The following is a 16,687-nucleotide window of genomic DNA, read 5'->3' on the forward strand; positions in this document are numbered from 1 at the left end:
CAAATGATGCCATACAGGAATCAATGGTGAGAGCCTACCATAAACAAGGACATATCATAAACAAGGACAGACCTTCTGTGCAGGTGAAATTAAAAACAAAAGAAGCAAAAAAGACTGAGACCTATCAGGGATTTATATTAAAACCAAAAACAAAATAACTTTCCCTTTCCAAGCCCCCAAGACAAATGCACATCTTAATCTCCCACCCAGAGGTTGCAAACTGGCAGTCTGTGGGCCACACAAGGATGTTTGGCCTGCACAAGGATTTTTATTATTACTTTACAATATTGGGAACTCTCATGTAAAAATCAAATTTCTGGCTTCTCTTGAAAATAATCATAATATGTGGCCACATGGGGCCCACATTCCCACATGGTGAATGTGTGGGTGCCAAGCAGTATCTGTCCCCTACAAAAGGACAGTCTCCCCACTTCACTACAAGCTCTACCACTCCCCATCACCTTACCCAGCCTGCTGTATGCAGATACACAGTCTGTGAGCACCTGCAGGAAAATGAGTATGCACCCAGGTCCTTTGCCATCTCCATCCCGCCTCTCCCCTCAGCAGCCTCTGACAGCTGTGGTCACTTACAGGACCAGAAAGCAGCCATTCAGAATGCTCCTCAAAGAGGCTGAAGCAAGAGAAGGTTCAGGGCCCACCAGAATCCCATTCCCAAAGCAGGTAAATGGATGTTTTCAAGTACCATGTATCCAATTTTTTATTTAAGCACACAGCAAAGTTCAATTGGATTGCAGATAACCTAAGTTTTCTTTTCCTTGCAAATGCTAATTTTTCTGTGCCTTTTGTTTTTAGTAAATTATAGCATACAGAATTTTCCATTTTGCTTTGGAAGGTCTGCGGTGTGTCTGCAACACAATCTACCAACATACTTTATGTAACTAATTCGGTTTGCAGCTGAACAGATTCCTGCTCCTTGAACACCAAAAGCCTTGGTCTTGTTATTCCATCTCCCTCCACTCACCCAGCTCTAAGCGCTTCCACGGTGAAAGTTTGATCCCTCCACCACCTCCTCCCACAGCTTCCCCGAACTGGGCCCTCACAGATCATCGGTGCTTTTTTTTTTTCCCACTTCAAAGCACTCCTTCCAGAGGCATGAATCTTATGATTTTATTCTCAAAATATTTTTCTCAAAACAGTTCTTTGGGATTAGCCATCATGGAGACTATCAGAATAATTTTTTTAGGCTCTGAAGTCCCTTCCCAAAGAGAAGTTCTAAAACGATTTTGGGCAGTAACCACTTCTTTGAAATATGTACTGAACATTCTTAAGGCAGAGCACAGTCACTTTTCAGAACGTTAATTCCCATAAAATGGAATGTCAGTTTTACACAGAAGGCTCCCCTTTATCAGCAAAAACTGATTCCATTTGACTGATTAATTGTCCTTAGAACTGTCAAGGCTTCCAGACTAGAGGTGATGGCTGGGGAGGGGGCGGCCACGCAGTGTTGTGATGTGGGCACTCCTGGACTGGGGAAGCCAGGAGATTACAAATGCACAAATAATTAATTCAAATCAATACAACGAGGGGTTCAGGCTGAGAGACATTCAATTATATTGTTCAAAGAGAAGATGATCATCTTTCGCTAGTCTGCTCCATGCTGCAAATGATAGAACATTTTTAATTTGTACGGCAGGGATGTTAATCTTTTGCCGTGTAATCCAGTCCTCGGGGCACACCATGAATATGTGGCACTGAGTGCATGAGGCTCCCTGAGGAGGGCACTCAATCAAGCCAGCGCTGGCTTCCCTGCCTGTCTCTTTATCTCAATCTCTCAACACTCAGTTAGGAAATATACGATAAGCTAATAGATAATGGATGACGGATGGATGGATGGATGGATGGATGGATGGATGGATGGATGGATATGGAGGCAGAGATAGAGATAGAAATTTTCAAAAATTATCAGACACAAAACCCCCCAACCATAAACAGTTTATGACTTCCAGATTTTGCCTGATCCAGTAGCACAAATAAATCCCAGAGGAATTATTCACATCCCAAAAGGAATCACTTTAGAATTCCTTTAAGTAGCAAACTCCTGTAGCATATTTAAAATAGGATTTGAATCCCAACTTTATTACACAGAGAAAGTGAAGCACACTGCAAATATTAGGTTTGGAAGGTTATATATCAAGGTGTTAAAAGTTTATGTCTACATGGTGGGTGGGATGATGTATAATTTAATGCCTGACTGTGAGGTTCAACTTTTCTGTGATGAACATTTATTACTTCTGTAATAAGATAAAAGCAATAAAATATTTTTAATTAAAGAAAAGACAATTTCACACACACACACTCAAAGGAAGATTCTATTATGAAGGTGTAACTTCCCAGTGGTTTTCAGAAGAACGTTTACTCTATGGAGAGGCTCTGCAGGAATGTAATTTTTTTCACACCTGGCTCCTTGGTGGCTGAGGGTGGAGCAGATAGCTGAGGCAGGGAGCCTGAGGCACACCTGGGGTGGGTGATCTACCACACCTGCCACCGCCAAAAATGGATCTGTTTGGCCTAAGCAGGGGAGAGGTGGCAACCAGGACTCAGAGGAAGGGGAGTTTAGGGATGTGGGGTGTCCTGGGGGCCAGGGACCCACAAGGTCTGCAGGGCCTGGACATTAGCTACTTGTATTCGTTCAACAAACACATTGATTATTATTCTGTAAACTGCCCCATATAGCAGAAAGAGATGACTACGGAAGGATTCACCCCCACCCCATAAAGGAGCTGGTGGTCCAGCAGGAGGGATAACACATCCACAGTTAACTGGAATTTAAGTTGGACCATGATAAGCACAGAAATGAGGTAGAAAGGGGCCCCAAGGGAGGAATAATTAATTGTGAGGAGGTGTGGGGGAGGGATAGCAAGGACTCATCAAATGTTAGTGGAATTGAATTGAAGTGGCATTTGAGCTGAGACTTATGAGGCCTCCCTCCCTATCCCCAGTGCTTGGAGAGTCCTATTAGACCAGACACAGCTGGATTTCCCCTACCACCAGAGCTGCTGTCATTTGGGCAAAACTCAGTGCTTTTTCACAAATGGCTGTCACCAGAAGTAGAGGCCTTATTACATCTTTTTCCAAGGTGTGTTGAGATATGGAAACAAGAACCAGTGAGTCTCAGGGTGTCTGAGCAAAAGGCAGCCATGTGGGAGTCTCAGAGCCCACTCATGAACATGGGTCTGCACAGGGCTGTGACAGGCAGCAGGTGCAGAGTTGAGTCAGGCACAGGGAGTGGGACCCGTCCTGAGCCATTCCAAGCTGGCGGTGCCTGGGAGAGACAGTGCTGCGCCGCGTGAATCAGAGGGCACCTATAATGATGGAGACAGATGTGGGGGAAGCCAGGCACACCACAAATCAAAAATAACAAGGAAAACTCCAGTCAAATAAGACTGAAGAAACGGCAGCTCTTCTGCTCTCAGCTTTGCCAGAGCTGGCCAGTCTGTGCACAGAGACTCACCTGGGAAAACAGAAACATGAGCCACGTGGAAATTTTGCAAATGAATAGGCAGATCCGGGTCCAAAGGATGTATTTGTTGCCTTTGTAGAAAACTAAAATCAGTCAAATAAATGAGAAATTTGCCATTTCCCTCCTAAATTTTATAAGATAGGGACTAAGAAAATGATCTATCAGGCAGGAAATATTTCAGCAGTTGGTTTTTATTTATGAAAGAGCTGCACGGTGTTTGGCATGCTACAGTGTGCATTTTCTACAAAATAGAAATCGTAGAAAGAAGTCCATAATACCGGGGAGAAAATTCAGAGATTTTTGTCCTTGCTTGTTACTATAAATAAGTTCTCCATTTCCCAATTTATGCCGTTGGTAAAGATTAAAAGGGAAGTTTCGCTGGAAGATCATTTGCAAATACCACTTGAGGTGATAATTTCAGCCATTCCAATTTGGGGGCATTTACTACGTTCCCACATTTGGGTTACTTAGGCACAGAGGGGATGGAGATGTGACTGTCAGTGTGTCCTGACTGTGGCAGGTACTTTCTGGGTCACATAGGACTTTGCCTCGGCCCTCTCCGACTTCACGCAGCTGTGGCAGATGCTTCTAGACAATGACTGAGGCCCCATCTCAAGGTGCAGCCTGTGCTCTCTGCTTTCCTACCAAGGGCTTCCTCTAAGCCGTGGAACCTGGTTCCATCAAGAGCAGACACAGTAGAAGCACACCGGGGGTGGGCAGTGCCCTGGAGGATCCCATGGGTGAATGCCCCTGCCTCACCATCCTCAGGTGGATCATTCTGGAAAGCATTCTGCCTGCTTCTCAGTGTACAGCCAAGCTACGCATTGTCAAACACATCTGCTTGTCTTCTCTACCAGCTGGCTCCCTTTGCTCAGGGCCCTGCAGCTGGTGAAAGTACACCTGTTATACATCCACTTACCCAAGGAGAAGTTGTATCCCCGCCCCCTGTCTCTCTCTCTCTCTCTCTCTCACACACACACACACACCAGTCCTATTCCAAATTCCCAGAGAAGGGCTCTGATTGGCAAATCTTAGGTCAGATGACCAGCCTTAATCTAATTGAATGTGACAAGGAGCTGGGGTCATGGTATCCAGTATGGCTGCCAGCCCTACCCCATTCTGCTGGTGAGGGAACAGGGTGCCACTGTGATCTGGTAAGATATTACAATGGAGCCATTATTTCTGTGCTTCTCACACTTCTCTGTGCCACAAGCCACTGGAGAATCTTGTTAAAATGCAGGTCTGGGGTAACAGGTGGTGCTGATGTGAGCACACAGTCCATACTTTGCGTAGCCAAGGAGGACACACTCAGCCCTCTTCAGTCCACTAAGTAAGGGCCCACCCTCCCCACACCCAACAACAGAAATCTCTTTGCTAAATAGCAAAGGCAGAAAGGAAGACTTCTTACTGTTGAGATATGATAAGGAGTGAATTGTCAATGACATTTTGATGGGCCTTATTTTTACACAGGGACATTTAACTCAGCCTACAAACCAAACCATTAAACTTATAGCCAAGTAATTACTTTTACCAAGTAATGATCAAATCAGATCACATCAGACCCCAGGCCTGAGCCTTACCCCATAATCTGCCAGGGATCGTGATGGGAACGTCACTGATTAATTAAAAGCGTGATTTTACATTTCAACATAGCACTTTTGGTGTAGTCACATCAACTGGCCAAGTCAAAGTGGTCTGTGTGCTTCATCTGTCCCCTTTACCCAGCCCCTGGAGTGTTCTCAGCTGTCCATGCTGGCCCCAGCCTCTGGTAAATCTCATTCTCCTACAGCCCCCCTTGCCTCCATCTGCATCTGTTCTATCCTGCCCTGTCTGTGGCCTCAGTGACAACCAGTACCAGGTGCTCCTATTTCACCTGCTCTTCTTGGCTGTGGCCACATGCCACTCACAGCCCTTCCCTTCTTAATAGCCAGTCCGGAGATGGCTAAGTTCTGTGGCCAAACCACCACGGGGTAGAGGGGGTGCCCATTTAGGCAGCAACACAATCTCAGTGGAGAGGCTGCCACCCGAATGTTGCAGAGCCTGTCTGTAAGGCTCCACAGGGGCCGGGGGGGGGGACCACCTGGCACTGTGCTCCATGGGTGAGGCTTCAGGAGCAGCACGGCCTTGACCCCTATTACTCAGCATTTCACATTGCCCCTGTACCCCACCTTTTTGTCCAAACTCTTACATACCTCTCTTCTAGGAAAAGCCACCAAAGGCAAGTTTCCCAGTTCATAGAGTTTAATCTTTTGTAAGCCTGGCACCAGAGCCAGGAGTTTTCTTCTCAGTAACCACACCCAAGAGTAGCCCACACCTCCATTAAGAAAGCCATTTCTGAGAAGGGAACCTTGTACTCCCCCAGGGAAACCCTCTTCCCTGTTCAGCAGCTTGGTCAGGACTGGTTCAACTGCAAGTAACAGAAAAACAACTCATGTGATGAAAAGTGCAGGCATGACCTAGGGTGAAACACCATTACCAGGCCCTATTCTCCCTCCGTCTCCCAGCTCTGCCTTCCTTGAGGCTCACACGGGTCCTGGGCAGGCCCCTCTCCATGTGGTAACTCCTGTGGCTCCCAGCCTGCCTCCCACTGCTTTAGCAACCTGTGGAAAGAGACCACCTCTTTCCTTAAAACTCCAGCAAAAATCCTGGGGCTGCCTCTCATTGGTCTGGGTTGGGTTATATGCCAAACTTAGAGCCAACCACGGTGGCCAGGAAGATGTGGCACTCTCACTGGCCAACATGAGTTATAAGCCTCTCACTAGAGCTGAGGACAGAGGGTGGGAGAAGAATGTTCCTGAAGGGGAAGTTGAGGGACTGCTCCAGAAGAAGGCAAGCACATTATAATTTGGCTAAAGCAACTAGACCTCTGGGGACAATGCATAAGTTCTTATAATTGTAATTATTTTACATAATGTTATATAAGCCATTATCCAGCATGCCCAAGAAATAGCAGGTCATGGATAATCCTATATTTCTCGTTAGTATGTTGGGACCACACACACAACATCCCCAGAATACTGAATGTCTTAGTTTGAGTCACCCCAGATTCAGCTACTGGGATAAAGATGTGAGCAAAAGTAGTTTGTTTGGGAGATCATGAAATATCTATAGGGGAGAGGGAAAGTGAAACAGGGAAGGAAGGCCGTCGATAAAGGGTATGTTACCAGGCCAGTTACCATGATGGGAGATTGAAACTAATCCCACTGGGGAACTCTGGAAGCCAGCAAGTCACACCTGAGAGTTATCCCACCCAAGGAATGAGGGAGCTGCGGGTTTCAGACACCAACTCCTGCTATTGTTGAGAACTGCTCCCAGAGTTCTTCTGGCTTACAGTGCCCAGTGACAAAGGAGTCCTCTGGGAAAGAGATGCAGGTGCTGGCTGTTGGAAACGAGGCTCACATGCACTAAAGTGAGAAGGGTAACAGGACATGGGCAGGGAACCAACAACATCCGCGATTTCCAAAGGCTGACTAGACTGAACTACATTGTTTTGGAGGTACTAAAGTCACTTGAGAATGTTTCAATTCCTCCAGGTCTGTAATAGAAATACCATGTACCACTGTATCAGGCCCTTTACAAAAACATAGTAGAGATTTTTCATAGGTAGAATGTTGAATAAAGTCACTTTATGAGCTTTAAAAGTTAGAAACGTCTTCCTGAATAGTGATACTTTTTTCCTCTTTGATATTATTCTAAGAATTTCAAAACATTTTATAAATAACATGGTCTCTAAGCCACCCCAAGAAGGGAAAACTGAATTTCAAGGTTTTTTCTAAAGTCAATTTCTTTTTTTAAAAGATCCAAACTGGTTGCATAATCTTCTGGAGACAATGTAACTGACAGATTGATTTTTGCACTTTTAACCCAATTGTTCTGACTTTTGATGAGATGCCACCATAACAGATATAGAATTTAGCCTCTCGCAGACTACCTTGGCCAGTCCCCAGAGCTGGGCCCCAAGTGTCTTCATCCCAAAGAGGTAAAAACTGGAGTTTAAAGAAGGAACACTTTGCTCCCAAAAAGTCCAAGCCGAGGGTTTGATCATGACACCTAAGACTCTTCCCAGCTGTAGGCCATTAACCCACGTGCACAGGGCACTTTACCATTTAAAAGGCATGTGACTTGTGAGGTGGGAAGGACATGGATTGTGAGCTCCACTCCACAGACTCATCCAGGCAAGGGAGTTACCAGGGTCGATGAAAGAAGTAGGAACCAAACTCGACTCTAAACCCACCCAATCCTGGCATATGGTTATTTCCAACTACACCATGGGGTCCCAGATGTTTGGTTTCCCAAGCGTTAGTAAAATTATTAGATTGAATCATCCAAAGTTGCCATTCTTATTGGTCAAATGATGAAATAAAAGCAAATTTGCCATTTTTATAGGTCAAAACAGTCAAATATTAGCAATTTCACGTGATTCGAATGAATACAAAACAATCTGGGTAACTGACTTTAGTAAGCAAGAACATTGGGGAAAAAACTCCATTTCAAATAGGTAAGACTATTTTAGCCAAAAATATAGGAAGGTTTCTGTCTCACAATGCCAGACATGAAGCACCTGCTGTGCTGTCTGCACTGCGCTCATCAGACGAGCTTTGGGAGCCAGGGACCCACATCACTCTGGAGTCTCCAGGGCTGACTTTCTCCATCTTGACAAAGAATGCCAGGGAAGCCCATCCTGGGGCCACTGCCATGGAGACTCTGTGCTCCAGACATAAAGCTCTGCTTTAATGGCCCCTCCTCCATTGCACTGACTCAGCACCGCCCTCCCCCACCTCCCCAGGAGAGGGAAGAGGGTAGAAAGTACAAGGTAACTGTCATCAGGTCCCCAGGCACTGCATGGCAAAGCATCAGAGGGGCTGCACAAGTGGCAAGAGACATGATCTGCCTGTGGAACCACCCCCACTGTACGGTGGCGACAAGCAAAGTGGACACCACGGGGGCGAGACCCCGATGCATCTCACAGCAGAAAGCTGCCGGCTGAACAGAAGTGATGACTCATAAAACTCACAACTGTTTTGAGACAAATTCCTTTTTATGTAAAAAAAAAAGAAGAAAAAGAAAAAGAGAATTATGTCTGTTTATTCTTTCTCAGCACTGAGCTCAATATTTAAATGAAGCATTTTTATGAACGAGCCCCACAGATCATCATCTCTGCTGCATTAGTTCTAATTGCAGTATTGCTTAATTGCAAAGCAATAGAGTGTGTAATTTGGGAGCTGTAATGCCTGGGGGGCCAAGAATGATTTAACTGTTCATGCAAAGTCCAGAGTTGGGAACACTGTCCTGAGGACAGCACTGAGAGTCCAGCATCTCTCTCCAGCTGTCTCATTGGACAGTTCAGCTCTCTCCACATCAGGGAGGTGGCAGAGAACAAAGATCCCTTGGACCGTACCTCATGCTACCCTTGCAGCAGAACCTCATGAAGGGATGCAAAGTTTAGGAACAGTGTGTCCACTGTATGCCTGCTGCTGGGCTGCGTGAGCACCTGGGATGCACAGATGAATGTGGCTTAGTTCCTGTCTGCAGGAGAGCCAGTCCAGTGAGGGAAAACAGACATGTCAACAGAGCCACTCAGTGATGGAGATGAGCTGAGGAGGTTTCTTCACAAAGAGAAGCCTAGACCTGAGTCTCCCAAAGAAAAAGTTAGGTAAATAAGGAGCTATGAGACTGAGTAGGTGCTCACCAGTTCTTGCTTCTCTTGGGTGCAATTGATTTGTTGAAAATATGCTGCTGAAGATGCTAGCAAGGAGGTAGGGGGGAAGCAGGATAGAGAAGGGGAGAAGGCAAACAAGAATGTGATTGATGTGACTGCACATGAAAGTCCCAGACTCAGCCTGACCCATGGGAAGCTCTGGAGCATAAATGACATCTTGGAGTTTGACCTGCCTCAAGGCAAAAATGCTGGTCTTTTCTTCTCCCACAGCAGTCAGTCACGTCTCATGTCACACAATATTCTCTACATATACGGGAGGAGGCTCTGGTAAACAACAGCAGCCCACAGAAGGTTGCAGGTGCCATCTGTAAGCAGAAAACAGACAGATGCTCAGGTATAGGTGCATGGAGTTGACGAAAGTGACCCAAGAGGATCAAGGTGGGCCAACACCCAGTCTGTAACATGAAGTGACTCGACTATGGCAAAGAGAGGTGGATGGAAGGAGATTTGCCAAATCCAGCCTGGCCATAAAACTCCAGACACATTTAGCCATTTATCTGCTTCCTTTCCAGTTTGTGCAAGTACTCCAACTTTGTTCATCCTTTTAAGAATTATTTTAGGACCTCTGCAATTCCATACAAATTTTAAAATTAGCATGTTGGTTTCTTAAAAAAAAACTTCTGGAATCTTGATTGAATTTTTGACCATGTTGATTCTATAGGATCAAGTTGGAGAGAATTAACATCTTAACAATACTGAGTCTTCTGATTCATGAACATGGTATATCTCTCCCCATTTATGTACGTCTCTTAATTTCTCTCAGCAGTGTTTTGTAGGTTTAAGTCTACAGGCTTTGCATTTTTTTTGCCAATCTCTAGATGTTTCAAAATTTTAATGCTAATGTAAATTATATTATTTTAAATCTAAATTTATGATTATTGCTAGTATATAGGAATACAATGTACTTGCTAGAAGTGAATAGAAATGAAGAGAAGTGCATAGAAATAATAAGAATGGACGTCCCTGTCTTGTTACTGATCTTACAGGGAAAGCACTTTGTCTTTCACCATTAAGTATGATGTTAGCAGAAGGTTTTTCATAGAAACCCATTATCAGGTTGAGCAAATGTCTTCTATTCAGTTTACTGAGGATTTTTATCATGTTTGTTTGTGGATTTTATCAAATTATTTTCTACATCTATTGAGATGATTATATGATTTTCCTTTTTAGTCTGTTTAAGGTCAATTACACTGATTTATTTTCAAATGTTAAACTGCTTGCATTCCTTAGATAAGCTCCACTTGGTCATGATGTATTCTTTATGTTTTGTTGGATCCAATTTGCTAAAATTTTGTTAAGAATTTTTGCATCTATGTTCATGAGAAATCTTAACTGCAGTCCCCTTTTCTTGTATTGTCTTTTTCTGGGTTTGAAATTAAAGGTAATGCTGGCCTTACAGAATGAATTGGGAAGTGTTCCCTCATCTTCATTTTCTAGAAGAGTTTGGATAGAATTGATATTATTTCTTCCCTAAATGATTGGTACAATACCCCACTAAAGTCATCAGGGCCTGGAGTTTATTTTGTAGGGAGGTTTTTAACTACAAACTTAATTTCTTTAATAGATATAAGGCTCTTTGGGTTATCTACTTTTTTTCTTGAGTAAGCTTTGGTAATTTGTATCTTTCAAGAAATTTGTCCATTTTATCTATATTGTGGAATACTGAGTATTTTTCCACTCTGGCCACTGGGAACATGACCTATTCTGGGCCTGTATCAGTTCCAGAGATTGTTCTACCTGCTTCTTCCTGGTGCTTCTTCCAGTGGCCTCAAGTACTTTCCTCACATTCACACACTGACCAATACTCAACTAAAGACTTGAGTAGAATCTGCAAATTTCCAGGGCCTTCTATCATGCTCTCTCCATCTCTTCTCTGGTATTCTTCCTGTAAATTCTAGCCACTTTGCCTCCCTGAATCCTCCACTCAGCCTTTCAACTCAGGGAAACCACTGGGCTCTGTGTGGACTCCGTCTCCCTGGAAACCCACTCCAGGCAGGAAGCTCAGGCAATCCGGCCTCACCTCACTTGTCTCCCTTCTCTCATAGATCACTGCCCTGTGCTGCCTTTTATTCAATGGCTGAGAGCAGTTGTTACATCCATTTTGTATGGTTTTTTTTTTTTTTTTAGTTGTTTTTGATAAGTCCAGTCCTTTTGCTCTGTCATGGTCAGAGGCAGAAGTCCACTTTGGACATTTTGAAATTGAGGTTCCTGCAGAATACCCAACTGCAGATATCTACCCAACAGTTGTAAGTAATGGGAGAGGTTGGGACCAGAGATAAATATTCGGGAGCAAGTGCATAGAGCTAGTAACTAAAACCATGAGTGCCACTGGAGAGAGTCTGTAGCAGAGGAAGGACAGCATCTTAAAGGCAAAACCCACAGAGGCAGGAACACAAAGGAGACCATGAAGTAGAGAAGTGGAAGAAAGAAAGAACTAGAAGAAAACTCATCAGAGAATGAGGTCGCGGAACTCAGGGCTTGGAGAGTTTCAAGTAACTGAAGGGCTCCAAATATCCAATGCCCCAGAGACCTACACACAGGCACATACACAGAAGGGCATACACAGGCACAAAGCCACCCATGCCTTGAGTACATTCTGTGCTGTGGTTTTGTGTATGCTGTTTCCACTGATTTTGCCAATATGGCAAACTGGTCCCCTTTACCAGAGAAGATGGCAGTGGGGGTGAGTGAATAAGATGGGAGGAAGTGGTATAGACCATATTTTCAAGAAGCTTGGCTGACAAGGGAAAGAGATTAGTAGCTAGAGGATGGCAGGACCAAGGCCAGGGTAGAGGACACTTTCTGCTCAGTATCCAAGTCTTCAATCTGTGCATGGGAGGAAAAGGCAATTAACAGGTAGAACCTGAGAGGTGAAAGACAGGATAATTGATGGAGCAAGATCCCAGATGATGGGAAGGAGAAAGGAGGGAAGAATGGGTACCAAAGCAATGAAGGTTGAAGACTAGAGAGAGAGCAAGTCTGCAATCCAAGTACCACTCTCCCTGTTTGCCAAAAGAGGTTGACAAGACACAGATAAGTCACATGCTAGACTATGACAGCCTGACCACAAACCTCAGATTTGTTTCTACCAGCCCAAGCCTACAATTCTGAGACCTGTCCTCAAGGCTGGTGGCAGATGTCCCATAAATGCACGGATGCAGTGGACATCCGTGCATGGTGCTCAAGACCACAGTTTAGGACTACCTTGGGTCACTCAAATGGTGTGACACACAGACACTAAAGAAATCCATTCTCCACAGCACCTGTACCTGAAGCATCAGGTTCCATGTAGGAGAGGTGGACCCACCTGATCTATAAGAAGTAAAAGTGTTATCATATTGACCAAATATGGCAATCCAAACTGGTTCAAGCCAAAACAGAATATATGGGCTGGATTTGGCTGCAGCTGAGTCCAGAGCACAGAAGCATTAAGGCCTGGCCTCTTCTTGCTGTCTCTCAGGTCTGCCTGATGCACAGGTGGCTACACATGGTGGTGAGCCCATGGCAGCAGGTCCACCAGCTCAACAAAAGTACTGGAGTTGAGTACTTTTCGAACTGGTCTGGCCTGGATCATATGCTCATTGGAACAAATCGCCAGGGCCAGAGGGACTAAATGGGCTGGTTGGGTGAGCCCAGGATGGACTCACCCTCATTGGATGCACATGGGCTAAGAGCAAAGAACAAGTAGTTATTCCTAGGAGGGAGGCGCATGCTGGGAGGTATAAATAACTAGTGTCCCCTACAACTAGAAATCTGAAGGGGCCTACTCCAAGGTGTCAGCTCTGGAGGGACTGCTCCAGGAATGGAAAACACAGACACAAGGAGCCATGGCTTACGCGTGCATCTGTGATGGAATGTAGTCCTCGTAGGATATGTGTGAGAAGGAGAAAGAGTAAGCCACAAGCTTGGAAAACAACAATGTCATTCTGGAAACACTGCATTTTTCAGATTGTGCATCATGTACGCTTAGAAAACAGTGTTCATTAGCTTCTCCTCAACGTTGGAGCCTGCTGCCTCTTTCATTTCACTTCAAATGAACCCATAATCCCATCTCGAGAATTGAACTGAAACTAATTCCTTTATTAAATAAACTTCATTTGGGGGCTGACTGCCATGGATCTTGGGAGAAAATGCATCTTGCTTTTGCAGAGACCAATCTAGGTCAGCAATGCAAAAGCTTCCTTTTTAGAGAGGTGAACCTCAGCTTAGATGAAGGGCCGAGGAAGCTTCCACACTGACGGTGCAAAGTGAAGAAGAGGGAGTAATCACATGGGAGCCAACTCAGGGGGCAAACGGAGTGCACAGCCACCTGTTGCTTCCCCTGTGCCCTGCCGGGAGAGCCCTCTGAAGCAGGGGCATCTGTGTTCCCGAGCAGGCACCAGCAACACCTCCAGGGCAGACTCAGAGCTCTCCCCACTGGCGGGGACCTGAGGCAGAGGTTCCAAAAGTAGTCCCTGCAGAGGCTGTCAGTTTGATCAGGAGTAAGAGTAGACAGGGATGAACCAAACACTTAAAAATGGTTAAAATGGTAAATTGTATGGTATGCATATTTTACCATTAAAGTAAATAAATAAAAGAGAAAAAAATAGATAGGGAAATTGAGGGTTTGGTTCTCCAGTCTCGGTGCCTCTTCAGGCAGGAGACAGCCCTGTGACAGCCAGCCCCCCAAAGAGTCCCTAATGACCCCTGTCTCCTGGTATTGAGTAGTACTGGCTTGTGCAATCAGTTCATTGCAGAAATGATGATGTCCTTGGAGGGTAGGTCATAAAAGATACTTCGGCCTCTGCCTTGCTCTCTCTTGCATCATTCACTCTGGGAGAAGCCAGCTGCCATTTTGTGAAGATACTCAAACACCAAGTGGAAAGGCACACACAGCGAGGACGTAGGGACCCCCACCCATATCCACGTGAGCCCTCCTGGGAGCAGGTCCTCCAACCCGAGTCAGGCCTTCAGATTACCGAAGCCCTGGCTGACATCTGTACTGCAAGATGAGAAACCGTGAGCTAGAACTCCTCAGTTAAAAGCCACTCCCAAATTCCTGACCCACAGAAACTGAAATCATAGATGTTCTTTTAAGTCACTCAGTTTGGGGTACTCTGTTATGCAGTATTAAGTAATATAACTCCACTTCCAGTTGCAGGCTAACAAGTCTTGTCTCCTTGCTATCTGTCTCATGTTTGCAGGACTTGCTCTCCCTCAGTGCCACGACCCTTCCCTGCTGGATGGACACTTCTGGAGGGCAGGAACCAGGGTGTCATTAATGCCCTCTGCCTCTCTACATCCCCAAGCCCCCTGTGCACTGTAAATGCTCAATAAACATGTACTAGATTAACTTAAATTTCTTTCTGTAGGGGAGAAACCTCGCGAGCATAGTGTTTCCTTCTCCCAGCAATCCCTTTCCGTAGCTCAAAATGAGAAATGCAGCTGTTTAATTAACAGAAAACATCTGAACCCAACAAGTCAGATCTCAACAAATTGGATGTGATTCAGGGGCTGCATCTTGCAGAGACAACAGCTGCTTGCAAAAGAATCCACAAGTCAATGCAATCAATTTCAGGAAATTGTGTCCAACCAGCAACCTCAATACCCCAAGGAGGACCTCACTGCAGCACAGATCAGCAGCACACGCCTGCTTAACCATCCCTGCCAAGTCACAGGCTTCAAACAGCCCATCAATAAGGACTTAACACGTTCCCACCACCACCTGTCACTCCACCAAGGTGGCAACGCAGAGCCCTTGGGAGAGATGTTGGGAGACAGTTCCTCATGGGCCTCTCACATTTCTGCACATCTGGTGACAAGAGACCCTTGAATTCCAGGTTTTACCCTGCTGGTTCTTGGGCAGGAAAATTACATATGTCTTCAGCCATTGAAGAGTGTCACTGAGAGCATAGGAAAGTGTTTTGATAAAGGGTCATTGATTGATTGGGTTGGGTTTTTTTTTTTTCCCCAAGATATACAGAAATCTCTTAAGAAAAAAGTTAAATTCCTTGGATCTTTTTTCTTAGCAGGAGTTAAGTAAGAGTCTACAGGGCAGAGCGGGGAGGAAACCTGGTGTGCCCAAGCAGAACTAGAGAAAAGTGCCCGTGACTGTGAGCCCACTGAAGTCTCCAGGACACCTGCCTGGAGGGGTTAATCAAATTTGCCCAACCTCCAAAACAAAGAGACTACTGACCAAATCACCATGTTCCTCTGCAGACACGGTAGTTTGAACCTCTTTGAGCAGTATCTTAGTCTGCTCGGGCTGCCACACAAAATACCATAGACTTGGTGGCTTAAACAACAGAAATCTTCTCACAGTTCTGGAGGCTGCAAGTCCATAATCAAGGTGTCTCCATGGTTGGGTTCTGGTGAGGACCCTCTTCCTTGGCTTCTAACTGTGTCCTCACATGGCAGCAAGAGAGGGAGCAAGCTCTCCAGTGTCTCTGCTCATAAGGGCACTAACCCCATCATGAGAGCCTCATCTAAACCCAACTACCTCCCAAAGTCCCCATCTCCAAATACCCTCACACTGGGGATCAGGGCTTTGACATATGAATGGGGCAGCAGGGGGTATGGGGGGGTGTGGAATTCAGTCCATCGCAGGCAGCCTTAGGTCCTGATCCCCAAGAGCTCCCAGGACACCCTCACAACTACTGATTCATCCTACAGCACTCCTGGACCCCTCAAGCCCAGGGAACCTTGAAAACCACCTGTCACTGGGTGGGGAATAGCAACATTATCTACAGTAGGTGGCTGGTTATTCCATTTTTTAAATCTCAAGGGAGCAGGAACCCTCCTCACCTTCTCTCAACCACTCAGTGTACCCTGATGGTCAGATTGGTCAAATCATCTGAAGACATTCCCTTTTGTTTTCATCTAAACCCAATTTCCTGACTTTTTGGTCTCACTAAAAAAAAAAAAAACACTTGGTTATTCTAACAATAATTTCTGCTTAAAACCCCTCTAAATTGTTTTAAAGTCAAATAGGCAGTTGGAAGAAGGAAATGTGAAGGCCCCCCCATGCCCAGGAGTTGTAAGACAGTATGCCATTATAATTCAACCTCAGGCAAAAGCAGTAAAGAGGTGAGATGTCACAGGAAAGGAACCTACTCAACTTAGTGTCTGAGAATCCAGAAACTTCAGCAAAAACCAGGGCCTAGAAAAGCTACCATAGCAAAGGCCAGGCTGGACTAGAGTCTTCGAGTCAACTGGGCCCGCCGTCTATGGCAGTTCCCCCTCCGTCACAGGGTAGCACAGTCACTCCATAGCAGAGGCTTTGACACTTGAGATTCCCAGAACCCCGGGGAGACAGTGCCTCCTGATCCCCTTCCTGGACAGCTGTCTAGAAACGTTGCACCTTCACTCACACGATAACAAGCATTTCTCACGAAGGTGAAGATAACTCGGGCCCACCTTCAAGACCAAAACACACAAAAAATGACATTAAAAAAAAGCGATAGGTCAACACTCAAACTAAAACCCTAGAAGCCTTGACACAGTTGTCA

Source organism: Balaenoptera acutorostrata, chromosome 19 (genome assembly GCF_949987535.1).
Source record: "Balaenoptera acutorostrata chromosome 19, mBalAcu1.1, whole genome shotgun sequence".
NCBI classification, from domain to species: Eukaryota; Metazoa; Chordata; class Mammalia; order Artiodactyla; family Balaenopteridae; genus Balaenoptera; species Balaenoptera acutorostrata.